General features: G+C 46.8%; 1 long non-coding RNA gene across 2 annotated transcripts in view; it reads right to left on the bottom strand.

Annotated features, from left to right (window-relative positions):
• Positions 1 to 13,570: 13,570 nt before the first annotated feature.
• Positions 13,571 to 22,411, bottom strand: part of LOC109372306 (uncharacterized) — a 166,760-nt gene continuing 157,919 nt past the window's right edge. The window contains exon 4 of one of the 2 annotated variants that reach the window (XR_002122030.1): positions 13,571 to 14,317. This is a non-coding gene — a long non-coding RNA (uncharacterized LOC109372306). Of the gene's footprint in view, positions 14,318 to 15,160; positions 15,231 to 22,411 lie in introns of those variants that run through there. The other variant, XR_002122031.1, reaches the window with a different exon arrangement.

Genomic DNA, 22,411 nt, shown 5'->3' with positions numbered 1-22,411 from the left:
CTGCAGTGAGGCACCTGTGTGCGTTCAGATAGAAAGATGGCCCTCTGGTCCCTCCTAGGCTCGCTAAACATTGGTCACAGGGCGGCAGGAATGGAGACCAAGTGAAAATCAGTTGGGTCTTTCCAAAGCTCAGTTAGCCTTTCCTGGATCAAAGGGAACTCCCACCCTATTCCAGAAGGTACACGTAACAACACTGAACCTCAGCCTTTGTAAGAGCAACCAATTCAGGTGTTAGGACTCGCAAACACTGTGCAAACTTTTGAATTTGCAGCAAAGCCTTGGTTTCAGTTCTGAAAGCAATTGGGGCCCTAGGTTGTTAATTGTTGGTGGTCATTAGTGAAAAACAAAGTTCATATACAGATACAGATGTGTACATACATATGTACACATGTGCATATGTACATATATACACACACACACATATCCACAGTCACGTAAACTCGCAAATAATCTATTTTAATAGCAGTGTTTTTCTTGTTATGTGAACATGTTCCTATAGGAGGGAAATACTGGGGAGACTGAGCCTGAAGCAGATCTTTGTAGGCTGGAAGTGAAGAGGAAGGTAAATTATAATAAGTGACAAGTACACTTCCATTCCTGCTGTGTGGAATTCAACTAGAGTTTTTGTAATTATTCGGGAATTTTCATGTATGAACCAGGGACTGGATTTGCCAAAAATATGTGCTGAAAATGTATACTTGGAATTCTATGAAGATATTTATGGGTCACATTGTTTCACTAAAACACGTAGTTCTAGAAATCCTTTCTTTAGAATGTTCGTTCCCACCAGACCATCATGGGTGGAGCGTCTGGACATTGGATGTTCCTAGGTGACACCACTCAGGTGGACCCTTAGCTACCTTGACGGAGCCCCGTGAGCTCCAGGTGTGCCCTATCAGGGACATTGGGTCAGGGCAGAAGGTGGGGGGTGGGGTCCTGAAAAGTGGTCTGGAGAGGCAAGTGGGGGAATCCACTGTCCTCTACTACTCCCAGAGCAACTGAACTTGTGTTTATTTTACACATCAGGCTTTCCAATGGCAAGTCTTTTGAAAATGAGTTTCATGGTTTAACTCACCAGGGGGAATTTGCGGATCCACTGGGCAAGGTGGTTTTACAAGCATTCGAGCTTAAAACTCTTACAGTTTCCATCTTAGTGTTTCTTCTAGATATTCTGGCTTTCTTAAAGCATCGTAATAAAAAAAATTTTAATTATGATGGCCACAAAGTATGAGATTTTTTAAAGCATCTGAATGTCCTTTGAGAGGCAAAGTCTTAATTGGTATTGAGTTCTGTCATCCAGAAGGAGCTACTATTGTGGTGATAACATATTTTAAACCCACTGACTTATGTCAACGTTCAAATGGAAGATGCACTTGTCACTTTTTAGGGTCTCCGTTCCCATTTGCACGTGCCAGAAATTTCTAGGATGCATCGTTTTTTTAATCACCAAGTTCCATCATTTTCTCCCCAGACATCCCTATCTTTCAAATGATCATTTGACAAAGTGGACAGTCGTACCGTACCTTCACAGCTTATCAAATATATTTATACATGTATCTCATTTAAATTTCCATATTGTCAAAGGGAGTATCAACCACGTCTACCATTTCGCCTCCAAAATTATCTCAAGTCAGAAAACAATAAATTAAGAGACAAGAAAAATTGCTGGAACAGGTATTAGACTTTTTCTCCACGGCTTATTATCTTTACTAACCAGCTGTCTGGGACCTGCTCCAACCCGACTGTGAGGGTCCCTTTGAGAAAGTGGTTTCCAGGCAACATTCCTGGGAGAGTCGTGTGTGTGAGTGGTCAGCTACCACCCTGGGACTTCTAACAACACATTTCTTTTGTGGCACATGGATCTAAATTGATGCTTGTTTTGTTTAATATCCATTTTTACAGCAGACTTTTCAGAGTACAACTGAAAATGATGGAAATTCAGAGTCCTTCCTCATGGAGATTGCCATCTGTCTGTTATACATCCTTGACCCGACAATGCAATGATAAACTCTCATGGTTTCCCTGTAAACACATGAGTAGCTAACTTGTCAGGCAGTCAAGGCTCATTTTCACAAGCACTCTTCCATGAGATGCTGCCCGATCCTTGTGTAGAGCTGATTTGCTAGGTCTGTTTTCTGAGGGTCCTTCCTGAGAGCCTGCAGCTTCACACACCATGGAGGTGTCGGTCACTTCTGCTCAGCAGCTGCGGTTTCTGCACAAATCTCATTGGGCAACTGATGTCACCTATGGCTTCCAGCAGCTCAGCCCCTACCCAGAGCAAGTCTGGAGGGTCCAGGGTGCTAGGATTTTCCTTAATATCAATGCTACCCATTGATAATAATGGTGATTTCAATTTTTATGGCATTTACTGTGAGGCACTGTGAGGCTTACTTCTTGTAATATTCACAGTGGTTATAAGCCTTGAGATGGCTTTGAGGCAGATATCATCACTCCTATTTTAAAGACAAGATAAATGAAGCTTAGAGGAGCTAAGTAATTTGACCAAGGTCACATAGCAAGCAGACAGAATTGGGAGTCCCACTCAGACCTGCATGACCCCACACCATTGTTCTAGTCACCTCCCTAGACCTCCGGACACTCACCATGGGGCTCAGTTTGCACTGACAACTAAACCATGAAGACATTCACAAAGGCCCTTCTGATTCACGGTTACACCGACTGTGCTTTGGGACTTAGCGCTCTAATAAAATTATGTACAGTGCTGCCCTCCCTTTAAGTAGGAGAGAAAAGCCTCCTTTACATAGGTTTTCTGGTTATATTGACTTGTTCTACTTTCCTATAAAGTTATTTGTCTTTTTTATGGGTAGAGTTTGCAAATAAATCCTTCACTGAAAACATCCTTTTATCATTTTACATTCTCAGATCCTGAAGGCACCTGCGTCTCAACTCTTTAGGGAGGGTGGGTGGGAGCTCGGTACATTCTTTCCAGCTGTATGAACTGCCCCCCACCGCCCTCCCCCAAAACGTTCAAGAAAACACTCCATGTCTGAGCAATTTACTAGGTCTCCCAAATAGTCCACCATCTTTGTATTTAGACAGGCTCAATCCCCTCTAAACAGGAACTTCTGGGTACTGTATTTTTATTTTAAAACTTGTATATGTGGTTTTCTTATTTATTATAAAATTCCCATTATACCCAGGAAATCACTATCTCCTATTTTCCTTCTTTACAAAATACCCCTTTCATCCCAGAATCCTGTAACAGTGTTTTTCAAACGGCAAAGCAGGAGTTGTTAGTGGTCAGGAGATCAAGTTACTAAGTTGCAACCTCCTTTTTTTTTTTTTTAAATCAATAGAATAGAATATAGAAAAATACAGGAAATGTGAGTGTGTCATCTATGGCATTGGTTCTCAACCAGGGCTGGCATTATCCCCAAGAGAACATTGGCAATTTCTGGAGATATTTTTTGTTGTCACAACTGTGGTGGGGGGGGCTGTTACTGGCATCTAGTAGGCAGGGGCCAGGGGTGCTGCCACACATCCTACAGTGCCCAGGACGGTCCTACAACAAGAGGGTTATCCAGCCCAAATGTCAGTTGTGCTGAGACTGAGAAACCCTGATCCATTCTCAGGGTAAGTACTGTTTCATGAAAATTTTATGATTGTGTGTGCGTGTGTGTGCACATACTGAGTTGCAGTAAAAAAATTGGAATGAATTCTTACGATGTGATGAATTCTAAAAAGTTTGACAAATACCATTTTAAAGCTCACAGATGCTCATCTCTCTCGCTAGGATCAAGGCTTGAGGCAGCTGGGGGCGGGGGTAAGAACGGGGGATGCATACACGTAGGTGAGGCAGGCAGGCCACTGACCCCCACCTGCCTGAGGACTCTCACTTCCAATCATTTCCTGATGGTACCTCCTCACCAGGCTGCTTGTGAGGATGGAATGAGTCCACACAGGGCTTCGCTCGGTGCTCAGGAAATGCTCACTACTGTCATGAATATCTTTTGGACCCTGTACCCTCAAAACAAACCCACCCACAGGCCAGAGTCAACAGGTTCCAGTGGGAAGGGCTAAGATTTGGGGGTCAGGAGAACCTGGCCTCAGATGTTGCAACTGACCACTTCCTTCTGTATCAGGTTGGCCGGATCACTTCAGCTATCTGTGGCTTATCAGTTTATACCTTAGTGAGTGACCAAACAGCACACCTAACCTCAGGTAGTTTTAGGGACAGTTATGTGAAAAAGGTCACGTGATCACGTGACAAGGCAACACACACACACACACACACACACACACACTCACCCAATAAATGTTAATTCCCACCCCGTTTATGAGTAGTGAGCACCAAACAAAGTAGTTCACACGCAGAAAGTATTCAGGAAGTAAATATCTTGTTGGAAACTTCTAAATTGCTAATCTATTTTCACCATAATGTACAGGTTACGACTACAAGTGAGGGGAGAACAGGCACAACAAGTGTAGCAGAAGGACGCGAGGAACAAGAGGTCCGCGCTCCTGTGTGGCCCCGTGCGGGGCAGTGAATTCGGGTTCCTAATGTGCTTCTCCACACCCATAAACCTCCACCGTAAACCAGTGTGGCAGGCAGGGCGGGGGCTGACGTGCCCTCTTTACAGATAAGGAGACCGAGGTGAGTGGGGCAGGAGAGAATGAGGGTAGCCCCTGGACGTCCCCAGGACTGGGGTCCAGGCCTGGGGTACCCTCACCTCCCCAGTATCTTGTCTGCCTCTTCTACCCTCGAGTGTCTCCTCCATGAGATGAAGGAGAAGACTAAATTATTTTCAAGCTTGCTTTAATTTTAAAACTCATTAAAATCAAAGCAGGTCTGAGACTTTCCCCAAGCAAGACGGCTAGTGAATGACAGAGCCAGGCCTGGAACTCAGACCCGTGGCCAAAGCCACACTCTTTCCTGGACACTCATATACGCCCCACTCAACCAAAACGTTCTTGCAAAACATGTAAGTAAAACTCATTCAAATATCCACTCTTAAAAGACACAAATGTGTGTGAGGTGGCACTTTGAAAAGAGGCAACAGCGTCCATGAAACCCCACCATGTGCTTCCTGATTGAAAGATTGAGGCTTCTGGCCAACAACCACATGTGACCCAGCCCACGCTGTAGGGTCAAATTACAGCTGTATCAGCAAGCTCTTATCTGTGTCACTTTACAAGAGTGCATTCTTAATTTTTCAGAGAGCAGCTGACTTCACGATTATAATACTGATAAGACTTAAACCAACTGAACTAAACCCCGGGAGCACAGGCCATGGTTTCAATGACGCCTTTATCTTCTTCTCAAAGAGAATGTCACAAGATCACCCGGTGCCTGACACTTTCCTTCAAGTAACTTCCTCGAGCCCATTCTTGAGGAACTGTCCCTGCAGTGAGGCCGCTGGTCTAAAGATCCCAGCCCTTCCGGAAAACCAGCAGGAAGTGTGCACGCTTAACTTGACTTCAGCAGCACCGGCGTCATTCCCATATTTTAAATCTTGAAACACCCCGACACATGCAGCCTAAGAGCAAACCCCTTGGCTGGGCCTTTGGGTGCCCTCCCGTCTCATAGTTCTGTGCCACGGTTGCCCTAGATCCCCAGCCCTCTGTCTAACACATGTGTGCTTTCATAGCCTCTGCGTTCAAACACGATATTCCCTCTGCTAGGAATGCCCCCCTCCTCTGCCTCCTGACCCCCGTCATCTCCTTTTAACAGGCTCTTCTCACCGCACTATGCAAAGTGAACACCACGGCTCCTGGGAGCTCATAGCAACCTTCTTATCCCTCTTAGAAATGCCACACTGCACTCTGACTTTTAACTACAAGTCCATGGTGCTGTGACGTCCAAGAGGGCTGGCACTGTGTCTGTTTTGTTCAGCACTCTGGCCCCAGGACCCGGCTGAACTGTACAATAGTTACTTGCTTGACGCCATCTTTTCTGCTAGACCGTGGGCTCCCTAAAAGCCAGGATCAGATCTATCCTGTTTTCCTGCATGGCACATAGTCGGTGACTAATAAGTACTTATGGGTTCTATGAATCCACAAGGAGTTTCTCAAGGGCAAGAGAATTTCCTGATTGTATGTGTGTCCACCAGCACTCAGCACACCGCCTGGCCCCCAAAAGTGCCCGTCACTGTCGGAACTAACAGAATGCAGGCAAAGCAAGCCCTCTGATGACCCTGCCCAGTCCTGGCGGGACCTCGTCTGTCTTGGCCAGGTCTGGCCTCTCAAGTGGTCCTCACTAAAGAATCAATCAAGGCCTCTTGGCAGCCTCCAAGCTCAACAAGCGGCTTGGCTTGGCTTGACTGATGCTCTCGTCTATTAAGCATTCCTTCTGCACAAACATCACATCCCTGGGGTGAACCCCAGGGCCTGATGGAGAGGGTGGGCGACCAGCGGCCTGGCTTTCTAGAACACATTCCAGGCACTTGCCAGGAGTGATAGGACCTTCCCATCTTCGTTTCACCACCACCGTGCAAAGCTAAGAACACTCACTGTTCCACAGGAAACGAGTCTCCACTGGGGACACCTCAGGTTGTCTCTGTCCCCCCTTGCAGCAAACCCACCAGAACTTGTAAACCCACCAGTATCTTCACAAGCTGACAAGAAGTTGTGACATCCGCCTGTCCTTTTCTTGTTTAGGTTTTAACTGGAGACATGCCTGGGTATTAACATTCTTACATCAGCATTTCTCAAAGGACAGTCTTGAGACACGTGTCCTCAAGATGATCCCTACAGAAGGAGCACCGAGGTCAAATAGATTCAGGGAGTTAAAGGCCCTTCGGGGCCCTGTAGGAGCAGGTCTCTGTATCACGTCGCTTAGCCCAGCATTTCCCAAACCCACTGGCTTACTGTGGGCACCGTTTCTGTAGACACGCATGCGAAACATGCTCTGAAATAGAGGTGGACAGAAGGTTTCTGCTCAGGGTCCTGGAGGAAGATTTTAGGCTTTGTGGGCCACAGAGCGTCTCCATCTCACGGCCTTCTTTTTTCGTTTTGCTTTACTTTTTTTTTTTTTTTACAACCCTTTAAAAATGTGAAACCCACTCTTAGCTCATGGTTTGTACAAAAGCAGGCGAGGGCTGGACTTGGCTGCAGGTAGCATTTTGCCCATCCCTGCTCTGGAATATTTTTCTCTGACAGCCAGTTGCCAGGGTGAATTTGAGTCCAATAAGCTTCCAAAAGAACCCAGTTTGAATTACCCTTGATGATCTCGTACGCGTTCCCTTTTGGAAGTCTATGGGAATTGCTAGTTCTCATAAAAGCACTTCCTTGGCAAAAGCTAACTAACACTAAGCATTATTATAAGGCTCCAAATAGCATGTTAGCCTCTCCTGAGTGTTTGGCTCTGTCCTTGTGTGATCACAACCACCCTGCCGGGCAGAGGCTGGTGAAGGTGGTGTTCGAACCCCACTGCCTCACTGCAGACTGCGTACCCTGCCAGCTGCACAGGCCACTGTCATGACTACAAGGCCACATAGCTGTGGACCGTGGCCGATTGTCCCCAGCTTTACAGGAGCCCTGGCGTCCAGGGCAGTGAGCCCACGGCAGGGCCATCTACTCAGGCCACCACCCCAGGCTGCTGACCAGCTGCTCCCACCGGTCCTGGCTGTGGGCTGTTCCCATGGAGTCAAGTCCAATCAAGGGCTCTGGAATCAAAACCATCTGGGTTCAAATCTTGTTTCCATCATAACACAGTTTGTGTAATCTTGAACATGTTAATAAATCTCTTTAAACCTCAGTTTCTTGACCCCAATTGTGGCAGCATTGCTGCGAAGGGCCTTGTGAGGCCAAGTGGGAAAGGTGTGTACCACCTGGACACAGATAGCGCACGAGTGCGTTCTTCCTCCCCTCTCAGACCCTCTTGGGTCACCTCTGTGCTGCTGGGGATGTGGAGCCCCTGTCCTCCCTGTCCCCTGAGACAGCTGTGTTTAAAGAGGACAGGTAAATAAAAATGTAAGTGCGAGACTGGGGGGCCCAGGGTGGGGATGGTTAATTCTAGCCAAGGCGCTGGGAAGACTTCACAGACACCCCTGAGCTGGAACCCTGGGGGAAAAGGTTTGACCTGTGGGGGAATGGAGGAAACTGATCCCCTGTGGAGCGCCACTGGCCTGCTGCGGATGGCAGTTGCCAGCAGGAGACTGGTCCGTGAGGCTGGGGCGATGAAGTGGCAGGAATGACAGGCGGGGTGTGTGCTGGGAAGCACGTTCCCCACGAAGCTCCAGTGTGATTTTGCAGGAAGAAGTGAGTCGAAGGTTTCTCCCTAAGGAGACATGGCTGAGGCCTGACCTAGGATCCTGCGGAGACCCAGTCACCTTCCTCCACATGCTCCTCTCAATGTCCTCCAGCCTGTCCCTCAGTCAGCTACTGGAGTCACTGAACAAAGCCCATTTCGCCGAAAAGTACCACCAGTGGTGTGCAAGGTCGGCCCGTCCTTGAGAACATCAGCCCCCGAGGACAGGTCACGCCTTGCCCATCGCTGTGCCCACAGGTAGAACACTTGTCTCGCACACCTTCTGTGCATGCCGCACCTGCAGACTTGTTTACTGAAAATCAGTGTAATTGCAGGTGAAACTCTTATAACAGAATAATTTGGATTTTCTCGTCAAAGAAATTTTAGATCCTCCTGCTGCTGAATCCCACATTTCTGAACCGTACTAAGAATAGTTGCTGGCACTCCACTGGACTCTGTCATAAAGCATTATTTTATTTAAAGCTCAAGGTAACTGTTTTTTCCTCATTTTACAGGCAAAAAAAAAAAAAAACAACTTCACATCGGTTAATGTGCCCAACGGCACACAGCTAGTCGGGGAAGTGACACCCTGCATTTCAGTGGCCCATTTGCTTTCCTATAGTGAACACATAGAACAGAGAATCTGATCCCGAAGCAACAAAGCACATACGAATACAGACTTTGCTCTCCCTATTATTGCACCCAAAGGTTGGTGTATTTCTGTCCCCCCCTCAGACACACACACACACACACACACACACACACACACACACACCACACACGCTCATGCTCACGCTCACGCTCACGCTCATGCAATTCAGAATAGTAACCATGTCTCCAATTACGTTGGGTTCTTTTTGTTACGAGGAAGCAGAAGGAAAAGCAAGATAATCTCAGTGTTTGTTTTCTATCTCTAACACAGAGGAATAGCCCGTTCGCGCTAATAATTCCGAGTACAGTTCATTTCCTTCTTCTGAAGGCACCAGGGAGAAAACAGGCCCCGGGACCCCGTCCTCCCTTTCGCCCTGCCCTCCCTGACCCTCACTGAGTCTGTCATTCCCACTCATTTCCCTAGAATTGCTGTGGCCTTAAACATTTACAATTACACAGCACCATACAGAACGGAGACATCCAAGAGTCCATGGGTCCCGGCTGTCCTCGGGTGTCCTGCAGTGCTCTGAGGTGGGAAAGGGTTCAATTAGTGATTCTTGGTTTTGCCCAGTATTTTTTAACCTGAAAATCTTTGTGCAAACTCCCCGAAAACCTTCCCCCAGACAGACCTTGTCTGAACTGAGGAAACGCCACGGGCTCTCTCTCCAAGCCAGGGCCCCCTGGGCAAGGGGACACAGGGCACAGGTTATTAAAAGCACAGCTCTGCGGGTCCCATACATCCTCAGACATGCCCCTGTCATTTGTTTACCCACCCTAGACAGTAACCAACGTTCAGATAAATGAAGTCGGCGCCGGCAAGATTTATGACCCACTCACGCGCTTAGCGCTGCTTAATCAGGAAGTTAACATATTACGGTGTAAAATCCTTTACGAGCCTGTACAAACAGAGCCCCCATTAGCACTGCGCCAGGCCCGGGGTCACACAGCCCCCGCCTCTCAGGAAACGCGGAGTGAACCCGCACCCAGGGCTGCTCACATGGTATTAGCAAACAGCATCAGGGCTAGCTGTTTTTTCCTTTCTGCTTTTTTTTTTTTTAATTTACTTTTTTTCTTTCAAAGGTTCTCATTTCTGAAGAGGCAAGGTGACAAGCAAGCACCCACGTGACTGCCTCCAGCTGCCCCCCACCTCACCCCGTGGAGCCAGGACTCAAGGAAGGTCAATGAGGGTCAGCAGTGGTGGGGGAGGCCGGTCTGGAGTGTAGGGTGTTTGGACGAGGCCAGCCAGCGTGGGGGGTGGGGGGGCAGCATGAGGCATCACACCTGGACAAGGAGACCCCGGCTGCAGCCCCAGTGTCATAAGCCTGGCTCCACGAAGTCTAGCCAACATCTGGAATGGATATCAGGAGACACAGGCGGCCTTGCTGGCGCGCAACCCTACCTTTGTACTTTTTGCTGCAAATTGAAAAGCAAAACAGACATCAAGGATATATTTATATAACTGTCTTCAAGTTGCATTTTCTACTCCCATCTGCTGCACATGATAAGTTTCAAGTGTTTTCTAATAAAAAAAAAAAAGTGGGAAGGCGGGTGGAGTGTAAGGGAGTCCTGGGTGCGCACACGTGTGTACGCCTGAAGGCAAGCTCCCTTTTTGGGGTGGAGATGGTTTTTTACGGCTTCCTTTAAAAGGAGAAGTTAAAACACGCAGGGTCTGAAGGCATCACTGTTTTAAGATGTTCCGACGTTTTTTTGCATGTCACACATATTAAAAAATGTGCATTGAATCACTTTAAAGAAAAAAAGAGGGTATATTTCTTAAACCCTTACTCTCATTGCTTGGGTGGAGAACGTTGGAGGGGAGGGGGGAAAAGCACATGTTTTTGTTGTTAAATCTTTGGAGAAAAGAGCAACGTGGAGGCGTGAGATGGTGGGGTGAGATGTTTAGGGGAAAAAAGACAGTATCAGATAGAAACACATCAGGCAGATCCAAGATCATCTGGGTTTGTCTACATTTAGGTAAATATGTGAATCCAGATGTGACTGCTGATTATTCATGAGCAAAGCTGGAACACCACGGGCCAAATGCAGTGCGGAGCCGGACAGCTCAGTGACCGGCCAGGACGGAGCCCAGTCCTCCTCTTTTATTTCCACTAACGGGGAGTGGGAGGGAGCAACCAGGATAGGGGGGTTCTGTGATTTTTCCTTTACCACTGGACCATGCTTAAACATTTACAGTGAGGTAATGAAACACGAGGCAACCATCCTGGTAATTTAGGATTTATTGAAACAGACACACACCAAAACCATGGGCCTTGGGGTATATTGGGTAAAAAGAAGGTGTTTTCCACGTCTCAATTAGCTGAGCATTTTTCCTCGCTTTGTCACTTTGAAGATAGTCCATGCCAAATATTGTAAGAGGGAAGGCAGACTGTCCAGGGATTGATTGCTCCCAGATCCGTATTTCTGCTGGAGACTTCCTCTAAGTCCAAATGAAGACGGGCTCTGCTGACCAGGAAAGGCTGCACCCCAGATCAACCCTGCACAAAGCGCTCACCAGTCACATGGGCTGGACTTCTCAGCAGAAACGACAGCTGATCCCTGACAGCCGCCAGCAGAGAGGGGTGGAGAGAGCAAGGCTTTGAAATGAGACAGACGTGAGGTCAAGCCCGGGCCCTGCCACCGAGCTGCCATGGAACTTCGACTTCAGCTCTTTAATTCTCAGTGACCACACCTGGAAAATGAACCTCATAACATGGATCTCACTGGCTGGTGTGAAGAATTCATGGGTCAATGTGTGTAAGGTGTCAAATGTGCACTTTTAGTGGGACTTAATAAGTGACATCCATTTTTACTATCCCACGTCACTTGTCACATGTGCCCTGTGCCTGCTGCCTCGTAGCCCCTGCTTACCCGTGGCAGACATCCTAAGCCACCCCTGACCCCGCCCCACTGAGGTCTCAGCCGCAGCAGCCTTCTGATCATAGCCCTCCACACAACCACGGCCCGGGGGTGAGACTTGCCCCATCGACCTGAGTTTATCTGATGTCTTGGTCTTGCCTGGACCAGACCCTCATGTCAGCAAGAAGAAGGAAGTAGACGATGTTTGTTGAATTCCCACAACCCACTTCACGCTGTGACAAGTGTTTCCGTTGATGGGGCTGCACCTCTCTCCTGCTGGTCATGTCTGAGGGGCAGCTGGACCCCCGCGCTCCCCGTGTTCTTCTCACTGTCCTCTCCCCACTGCTTTTCTTCAAGTTCACTTCCTCATGTAGGAGCCCTGACTCGGGCATAAAGCCAGCCAGCGGGATGGAAGATGCCAGAAGTGGTGACAACAATTTGCATTGTTAGCCCTTGTCACTGAAGACACCAAGCCGTACATTTGCACAAAGGATTTATACCGAAGAACTGTCATTGTCAGGCCACTTGTACTATTTTACTAAAATAACGTGTGCTCTCACCACATTAGAGCTAATGTAGTTACATTTCTTTGAGATAGCACAGAATTGTACTTCTACAATTCTCATTACAAAGTGAAAAGAAAAACCCAGTCACAAAGTAGGTCTTAACATCTCCTTGTCCCTGTAAGGTACAAACCAACAGCATAAAGAAGTCTATGGCTTCGCAGGGTCGTCTAAAGCCCTGGCCTCTGTGAGGCCCCGTCCCCATGCACGGCCCTTCGCAGACACAGAGGCCGGCACCGGCCGGGGAGAAAGACGCCTCCCAGCTCTGTTCATGGCGACTAAGCAGAGGCCCTAGCAGGAGAGCTTGTGTTCATTTCCTTGGGCTTTGCTTTTCTGAATAGAAGGAAGCCAAGTGGTGATGAGGGAGAGTGACATCTACGTCCCCAGTGCCAGCAATGAAACCAGACCCCATGCTCAAACCTCCTGACTATGCGCTGTGCCTCAGTTTCCCCCTCTGTAAGACAATGATGATAAGAGCCTGGACTTCGTGGGTTTGTGGTGAGGATTAGACATCAAACATGTGGGGCACTTAGGACGGCATCTGCCGCATAGGGACAGCGTGTGGGGTCCCATTCTGACGGTCACCTTCGTCACTTCAGGGGCCTCAAGGAGGAACGTGGACCCCCCGGGAGCTCACTCTGATCCCTGGACTGACTCACACAGACACTGCCAGCTGCTCGCCTCATAAGCAAATGTGAGACAAAACCAAAACCCCACGCAAACCATGATGATTTTTAATAATTCTATACATTATTTTAAAAGCTACTTTTGGGCCGGCCGAGTGGCGCGTTGGTTAAGAACTCGCTTGGGATGCCAGAGGGCCCTGGTTCGGATCCCACATATGAGGGCCAGTGACACTGCCCTCCACAGCTAAGATGCTGAACAACAGTTCAACCTGGAGCTGGGCTGCTGTGGGTCGCCGGCGTAGGCTGCAGCCCCTGTGGCAGTGGGTTGCCATGGGCTACTGTGTGTAGCCAGCAGCCAGCGTGAGCGGCCAGCAGCCGCAGTGAGCGGCCGTCCAGAAGCCGGCGACTGATCTCCCTCACCCGGGAAGAGCACAGTGATGGTGCCAACTTGGGCCAGTGAAGCAACATCCTCCACAACTAGACTGAAAAACAAAAGGACAGCAACTTGTTTGTTCCCCTTCCCCCGATTCCCCAGCGCTGTTCCCCTCCCCCAATTTCCCAATAAAATCTTTTAAAAAAAAAAAAGCTACTTTTGTTTTATGAAAACAAAAATTGTTCATGTTGGACAAATCAATAAAACCAGTAAGTCCCATGACTCTGCAATTTGAAAAGAGTTATGTCTATGTATTTACAAGAAGCATGTATATGTGTTTATAGTAAAATAAAATTATATTTGTATTAATATATTTGTATTTCTACACACAAGGAACATTTTCAGCCCTTGGTCCTAGCCTATTTTCTGTTGCTTTTTTAATTGGGGGAAGGGTTACAATTACATCAAACTTTATAAACTGAAAAAGATCTTTTTTCCCCAAGGTTAAGCAAACATATTGCTACTTGGCCATGAACTTTGGTTATTTCTCACTGACAACATTTCCAGTTTTGCTCAACTTCCAAAAGAACGTTGCGAAGCATTTGGACTCTTACCTAAACCCTGCTTGTCCAAAGAGGTCAGTATGAAGCCTAAAAGACGCTTTGGTCCAAAAAGTAGTGGTCATGTCTTCAGTTATTCTGAGATAGTCATGGAAAATTACAGCACAGATGTTAGTACTGGATCTCTCTCCTGTCGCCCAATGCCTGTAAAGCTACAGGACAAAACCAGAATGAGAAGGTGAAAACCGAAAAAGCTCATGTAGTCCACGACAAAGGGGGCAGTTGTCACAGTGTCTAAGCCATGGCCCCAAGGAGGGGCAGGACAGCAGGGGGCAGTGTCTGAACAGAACGTGCTGGATGGTAACTGGCCAAGTGTGTGAAGAGCAGGTTCCAGGAGGGCCAGCATGTGTCAGAGTTCTCGCTCCGCCCTTCACCAGCTGGTTGACAGTGACAGAGCCCCACTGCCTCGGTCTCTTCACCTGCAAAGTGGGAATAAAAGCATTCACTCTTTTATAGTGTTGCCGAGTTAGAGTTAATGCCTGGCATGACGTGTGTTAATATAATACATTTTGCAAATAAGTAAACGGACTGAATGGGATTGTTTCCAACACCCACCATGTGAAGACGCAAACGCCGACAGTAGTGTGAGAATGGATGCCAGGGGCCGGGAAGGGGGCCTGGGGAGCGACTGCTTAAGGGGCACAGGGTTTCCTTCTGGGTTAATAAGAATGTCTTGGAACTAGAGAGTGGTGGTGGCTGAACAACATTGTGAGCATCCTAAATGCCACTCAACTGTGCAATTTTGCACTTTAAAGTGGTTAATGGTTAATTATATGTTATGTGAATTTTACCTCAATGGAGAGAGGGAAGGAAGGAGGAAGGGAGGAAGGAAGGAAGGAGGAAGGAAGAAAGGAAGGAAGAAGGAAGGAAGGAAGAAAGGAAGGAAGGAAGGAAGGGAGGGAGAAAGGGAGGAAGGAAAAAACTAATGGTAGCTGTGGGCCTAAATGGACCAAGAAAAGCAGGGCTTATGAGAAGAACCCAAACACTCAAGATTAACCCTAAACTGACTTGAGAGTCAAGGCCAGTGGCTCAGCCACTATGAGGTGTCCCTCGGGCCTTGTCCCGTCTGTGGCTGACAGGAAGTCTTGCCAAGTCAAGTCAGTGTTTCTTCATTGCAATTCATTTGGGTCCCCTCAGAATCATAAAATGTTCAGCTGGGAGAAAAGATGCTCACAGATCTGGTCTCTCTGCCACAGGGCAGGATGTAGGACCCAGACAGATGTTGTCTTGGTGCCTCCTGCAGGGGTGGAGGAGCAGAATTCCCACAGGCTCTTTCCTCTAGGGCACGTGGTCTTCACACTCAGATTAGATGCCTTAGACGTCCCTGTGCTGCTAGTAGAAGACAGACAACTCAGGTTCAGAGAAGCAGTGGAGCCCCCTAAGCCCCTGAGCCTGCTGGACACCTTTCCTCGAGAAGAAGGGGCAGCAGCAGAGGACGGTTTGCCTGGAGGTGACAGGGGACCTCCCCATTTGGAAAATGAGGCCCGGATCCAACAGGCAACCAGCGGTGAGCCGCAGCTGAGCCCTTAAACCGCACAGGAGCACAGACAGCACGTGCCTCTCCTCTGATGCCACCCCCCCAACGGGGCCCTCAGGGCACGGCTTGCTCAGCACCTGTCCCACAGCATCACGGGAGGGGGCCAAACAGGGAGCAAGCTAGCAGACAGAGGGTCCATATTCCAGGGGCCATCACTAATGCATCTTCGCCTCTTTTTAAAACTTTGTTCAGAGGTGGGCGCTCCTTTTGTTTTGGTTCTATTTCCCCAAATCATTTTTGTTGTTAGCACATTCACTCATTTAATATATTGGGTTGTCAGAAAAGTCATGACATACTTTTTCTGTTTTTCGTTGCAAAAATGTGTCATGATTTTCCTGACAACCCACTATATTTGCTAAGGACTGCCTATGCATCGGTAACTAGCAAGATAAACTTAGAACGTGAAAATAAATTAAAAGTGGCCATGAACCGGTGTGGAGGGGAGGAGCTATGTAAAAATATTTATTTGTAATACAGTGTGACAGCTGTGATAAGAGAGCTGCCACCAGCTCTAGAGGAGGCTAGTCCAGGGGACCTGGAAAGGTGGGCTTGCTTCGTCTTGAGATTTGGTAGAAAGACAATAAACAGGAAAGGTGTTTCTAACATGATTTCCAATAGAGGTGATCACCAATATTACATGAACTGAAAAGAATGCACTCTAGAATGTTTAAGTGATTTTCTCATCGCTGAATTTTATCTGTCCTTTAGATGGGCAAATCATTCATGGAAAAAGAAAATGAGAGAGTGAAAGAGCATAAAGGGACGGAGGAGCGAGGTGGGAAAGGAGATTAATTTTGACTCTGTTCTAACGTCACATCCAGAAGGGTCAGCAGGCAAAGCAATATGGGAATGACCTTGTTGTAAGTGTAAGTGAGTTAAACAGGGATAGAAAAATTAACTTTAAGGATCTAACCACATATTTTCAGGTCAGTTAATGGCCAGGACTTTGAGATTGTGTGTGTGTGTGTGTGTGTGTGTGTGTGTGCACGTGTGTGTGTGTATGCGTGCATATCTGTGTAAATGGAATTGATTGTGACTCAGATGATGCTCTTCCAAAACGTGTCTTCTTATCCTACTTTGCAGCTACATAAGATTCTGGAAAGCATTTTCTCCAAAGTGGCAAAGCCACCGCAGTGATAAGGAGTCTAACACGAAGCCACAAGATAATGGAGAGAATGATGTGTTTAGGATGGAGAAGACAACACCCACGGGAGGCATGATGGCTGACCCCTAGCCTCTACCAAAGGAGCTCTAAATAAATATTTAATCCCAACAATAAGACCGGATAGTGAAGTGAAGTCTTCTTGGAAGACTAAGTTTTCTATTCATCCAAAGGTGATCAAAAGGGGGCCGGGGTCACCCACCTTAGAAGGGAGTTTCATGCCACGGGAAGTAGAACTCCAGTTCTGAGATCTCTTTAAAGTCTTAACACTGTAATTCTTAGGTAGTCATCTTACAGGGACCTTTATAGCCTCAATTTCCACCAGAAATTAAAGACTAGAACCAAATACTGTTTTCAGATGATGGGGGCTGCTTATTTCGTTTGGAAGGTGAGTCTTGGGGTAGCTGCAGAAGGGGATGGAGCCCTGACTGCCGTAAGGCATCCATGATGAAAGGGAGTGTCTGCACATACTTTATTCAAATTTCATTAAGGTTTGGAAACCCTTAAAATATGTTGGTTGGGTTGAAAGTCCATCTTCCCTCTACCTCCAAGTTTCTACTAGTCCACAGTTCAGACACCTCACTCCAGCTGCCCACATCTCTCTCTGATAAAACTTCCTGCCTCAGTTAAAATGTCACACAGATTGTGCCATGGAAAAAGTTCTCGCTTTAGAAGAACAATTGTCTGCTGCAGAAATAAAGTGATGCCTTTCCTACGAAATCTATAAACTCGAAACAGGGACACAGAACTAGTGGTTGCCAATAACTTTAACTTCATTTATCTATATTTGGCAAAAATTGTGCTGCAGCTGGAGATGAAATGCTGAGCTAAATAACTGCGGAGACGTGAGCTCCAAAACAGCAATTACTAAGCTGTGCTGCCTTGTGTGAGATTTCACTTTTATTTATTATATTTAAAGCAACTCTCCAACTCTGTACAGTACAGACAGCATTGTCTATCCAAGCAATAGCATCTCACAAGGGCATTGCCACCTCCTATTTGTCCAAAAAGGTGCCTCAAGAGAGGCGAAAGGTCTCTATGGTCACATGAACGCAGCCGAGGTGGCAGCTCAGCCACCAAACGCACCTCTCTTTTGTCCATAATTGGAAGAAGCTATCCTTATTTTCAGCTCCAACTTGGCTTATCACATACTGTGCACAACTCTGATGGTGCCTGTTTTTTTTTTAATCAGTGGAGATATTGATAATTATAATTGGCAGGCTGAGGAAGGGAGCTATAAATATCTCATCAGCTGCCACAGAGTAGAGAAATGGGGGGAGAGGTGGCAACCTATGCTGATGGAGGAAGATGGATCCTCACAGCCATTGTCTACCAACCAACATCTGTTTCTTATAGTGGGTGATGATTTTCATAGAATCATAGAAATTAGAGATAAAAAGACCTATTAGGTCATCTCGTGCAGCTCTCTGCCAGTGTAGAATTATTCTCCATAAGAAAGACTAACTCTGTTCTCATAAAAAACTCTGATATTCACAAATGGCTTCCCAACAGAGGATAGCTTTAAGTGGACTCCAGAGGTAAAAGGAGTTGAAAAATTATTAAAAACCTAACTCTGAGCAACAATAGCCTTTTATGTGTTTATAAAACATGGCAAGATGGAATGTTAGCAATTTACAGAGCCCTGAACGAATTCCACCAGGAATGTTCAAACTCAATTCAGAGGAAACTTGATTTTTTTTTTCAAGTAAAAGGAAGGATACGGGGCTGGCCAGGCTGTTATCGAAGTTACTTTTTAATTTAGCTCCAAAATTATTTCCAAAAGTTGAACTCCTTGGGATTGAACACATTGTGTGTATACGAGTGAATATCATTCAATTTTGTCGTGTAATGACAACCTAGCTCATCTTTTGACTTACTAATAAATTCATTTCTATTTTTGAAGCAAGTTTCCTGGGATGTGTCTGATACTGCTTTTGCTCTCCGAAGCTTCCCTTGCAAACATTTGCCTGAGCTCCCCCTTATCTGTCTTGGTTTATCAACACCACCAGGAAATGCACTTGTCTTTGTGTTGACTTGATATCTAATTCAGATTCGTGCTCTTTTCTTTTGTGGAAACTTTACCTTGAGAAACTCTCCAACACTTTGGAAACTCTCCTCAGTCTATGCTTTTTAATCAATTGGAGGTGATATTATTACAAAGATTCCTGTGAATTGGTACTGTCTTAGGAGGGCTTAATTTTAGAGGAGGTGTTTACGATTATCTTTTTGATGATTTGGATTGGCTCTCTATCTAATTCTGCAAAGTTTCTTATAAGAACCTAGTCAGAGCAAGCCATGTTCTCCTACAAGGATCTCTCAAGCCAGGCATGGGCACCAATGTCCTTTCTCACCAGGTGGAAGCTGCCATGGGTTCTGCTGTGACTGGGGTGGTTCTTTGAGGTGGCCTCAGTAACATACCCCAACCCAGATCACCAAGAAGCTATGTTGGCTGCTTCTAAGAGATTCTGTGAAAGAAGCCACTACATTCAACTTCCAAACAGATTTCCCATTCCAAATCAATTTTGTTCCAACATGTTTTCTACCTGGGAGTTCATATATAGCCCACAAACAGACGCACTTGGCCGCTGAAAGATTCTTACGAACGCGGGTTTTCCTGCTCTCCTTTTCTCCCTGCAGAAAATACAGTCTGCCCTGCAGAATTCGGGAGCATGCCCTAACAACGTTCCCTTGTTCATTTCCAGCTTCACTGGCTTGCAAATTGTGCTTCCAGGCTCTTTCCTGACGTTGCCTCATCCTTGATTTTCAAGATGGAAACCTCAACTCATTTGCTGTTCAATGGCAAACGACTGCAAGGATACCCAATGGCTGTGACCTAAGTGCAGAACAAGCAAAACCCTGGCCAAGGTCATGGAGACACTGCCCTGCTGCCATGGGGACAACAGCCCGAAATGTGGCCACCTTGCCAACTGCTTCCTATGATTAGTTCACTCTTTTCCTTGGCCTGTTTCCTGTGTTCATGCTACTTTGCCGATTGACTTTGAGTCTCACAAAAGCAAGAACAGTGTCTGATTCATCTCCTCACATCCCTTAAACTAGCGCCTTTCTGGAAAACGCCCACTGCATACTTGAGGGTGATTTTGCACTGATCCAGCTGCACTCCCTCCATTGATCTTTTGGGCTATGAGCAGGTGAGCATGCAATTCATCACCCAGGGACAGATGGAAGCCAACTCATCCATAAGAGAACAGAACCAATGATCTTTATCTTATCAGCACCCCTCTCTAAATGACAGAGAAGACCAGCCACAGACAAATGAACAGACCACATCTGAAAACATGCAATTCCAGAGGATTTGCAGTGTCGTTATGTTTCTTAGACTATAAAGGTCTGGGTGGTCTTTACCTGATGAGCCATGCTACTTGGTAATTTGGGGCAAATTTCTCAGTACTTCAAAGTCCCTGTATCTTCATCTCTTTAATGAGATGGGTGAATAGCTGATATCTAATGGCTTTTTTAGAGCTGAAATTCTTTGATTATGTCTCTGTCAACAATCACTAAACATTGATTGATTGGCTTGAATGAGCTGAAATGCAAAGGTTTACAGTTTAATTCATTTCTGTAAGGTTGTATTTTATGCAAGACACCATGCTGGGTGCTAGAGGAGCTCTAAGAAAGAGCATGGCAGGCTTCTGTGTCCAAGCAATTGGGGTTCCTTCTCTGGACGGCATCACAAAATTATCTTAAAATTCAGTAAAAGACAGGGGCTAGGGTAAGAGCATTGCTTTAGCAGTGATGCCACTGCTTTCTTATAACAACATGAATCATGCATAATTGCAAGTGGGTTTGTTCTAGAAGAAACTTGCTGGGGTTGGACAGGTCTCACTTCCTGTATCAAATGCTACTCCCCTTCCCCACTCCCAGGACACAGAGACCTGCAGGACACCAAACGTCCCCTGCCTCCTCCAGGCCCAGCAAGGGGAGCTTTCTTCCCCTGCTTTTCCCAGAGCTACTATTTATCCAAAGAAGCCCCACTATCCTTCCACCTCCCATTAGCTCTGGTCCTCCCCTGCCCTGTGCCCCCATCACCCTGGCCCTGACCTCTACTCCAGCAAAGTGATGGCAATCCCTTTTTAGGTGAAGATTTTCCTCCCTAGGCTCTTATTCCCAAGGACAAGAGCTGCCTTTCCAGTTCACCTGTGTCTGTGCCCACCTGATTGTGGATGGGCATATATACCTGCTATGAAAACGTTTGCTCTTTACTGACCCAGGGTCAAGTGCGATAGGTCTCTTGGTAGCCATGCCTCTTGTAACCTCATGATTGAATAAGCATCAACTTCCCTGTGCAAAATCCAGTCTCACATCTGGGAGGCGGTCATAACCTTAAACTCGCCCCTTCTTATAACACTAGAAGGACCTAGATAAAGGCACTGACCCTGAGCAGCAGGTCATGTCTGAGAGCCCCATGTACACAGCCCACTATTAGCACTGTTCCTCTTCTGTGTCTCTCTCCTCAGGTGGTACAATTGCCATGTTCACGCCTGTCCCTCCCACTGGACCGTCCTCTTCCTGAGGGCAAGGCCTGTCTGTGCCTTTCTCAGCCTCACGTCCCACCTCACACCTTTACCTCACACAGCGTGCACGCAGCTTGCATCACTTAGAACCGGATTTAATGTAATCGCTCATATGTTCACGGCTTACTCTGCGCAAGGTTCTGCTCTATGAGCTTCAGATGTAGTAACTCACTTAATCCTCAAAACAAGCCAATGAGATGTGTAGCAGTCAGGATTCTCCAAAGAAATAGAACCAGTAAGATCTACAAACTATTATATATCCAAGAAAGAGAGAGAGGGGTATTTTAAGGAGTTACCTCATATACTTGTAGGGATGGCAGTCTGAAATCCGTAGGGGCGGCCAGCAGGCTGAGACCCAGGAAGAGCTGATGGTGCATGTTGAGCCCCATCATGCTCAGTCATGTCTTTTCCAGGAAGGCCTTCGACTGATTGGATGAGGCCCACCCGCATGATGGACAGTCACCTGCTTTACTCAAAGTCTACTAATTTAAATGTTACTCTCATCTAGAAAATACCTTCACAGCAACATCCAGACTGATGTTTGACCAAATAGCTGGGCAGTGTTGCCGAGCCAAGTTAACTCATAAAATTAACCAGCACAGGAAGGTACCAGCATTACCCTCATTTTATGGACGAGAAAAGGAAGGTGCAGATTTAGCCCTGATCACGTGGTGACATGTAGCACAACTGGGATTTGAACAGGACAGTTGTCCCATGAGCTAATGTCCTGAAGCCCTGAGCTCTGCTACCTTCCCATGAATCACAGCATGGTATTCGATCTTTTGCCATGAGGCTGAGTAAGGAGAACAGTCAACGTGAACCACCTCTTTCTCCTTCTGTCAGAGAGGTAATGCCATATGACACATGTAACATTGAACCAGGAATGCAATCCAGAAACGGAGTCCAAGATGGCTGCCCAGTTTGGTCCCATGGGTCTATGCCCAGCATCACCCTGAACTAATTCCTGGGTCCTGCTTGGCTCACAGGACGATGCTGCTCCCGGGGCTACTGTTTCAACTGCCTGTTGTTGTTTTGGCTTTTGGGTTCCCTGGGGACACTGATGATGGGTTTCTCTATTTCATCATCTATAACCACTTCCTGCTGCATAGGACTGAATCCTAAAAGGGTCCTGCAGTTGTCCCAAACCTCCAAAGCAGTGTTAATTCACTATCGTGGTTAAAAGCCCTGGCTCTGGACTCAAAGAAAACTGGACTCAAATCCCGCTTCTGTTGCTTATTAGCAGAATACCCTTGGACAGGCTATTGACTGTTTCCATGTTCCA

The sequence above is a fragment of the Hipposideros armiger genome, unplaced genomic scaffold (genome assembly GCF_001890085.2).
Source record: "Hipposideros armiger isolate ML-2016 unplaced genomic scaffold, ASM189008v1 scaffold_622, whole genome shotgun sequence".
In the NCBI taxonomy this organism is placed as follows: domain Eukaryota; kingdom Metazoa; phylum Chordata; class Mammalia; order Chiroptera; family Hipposideridae; genus Hipposideros; species Hipposideros armiger.
The sequence above is the reverse complement of the archived record's forward strand: the minus strand, read 5'-3'. Positions and strand labels throughout refer to the sequence as shown.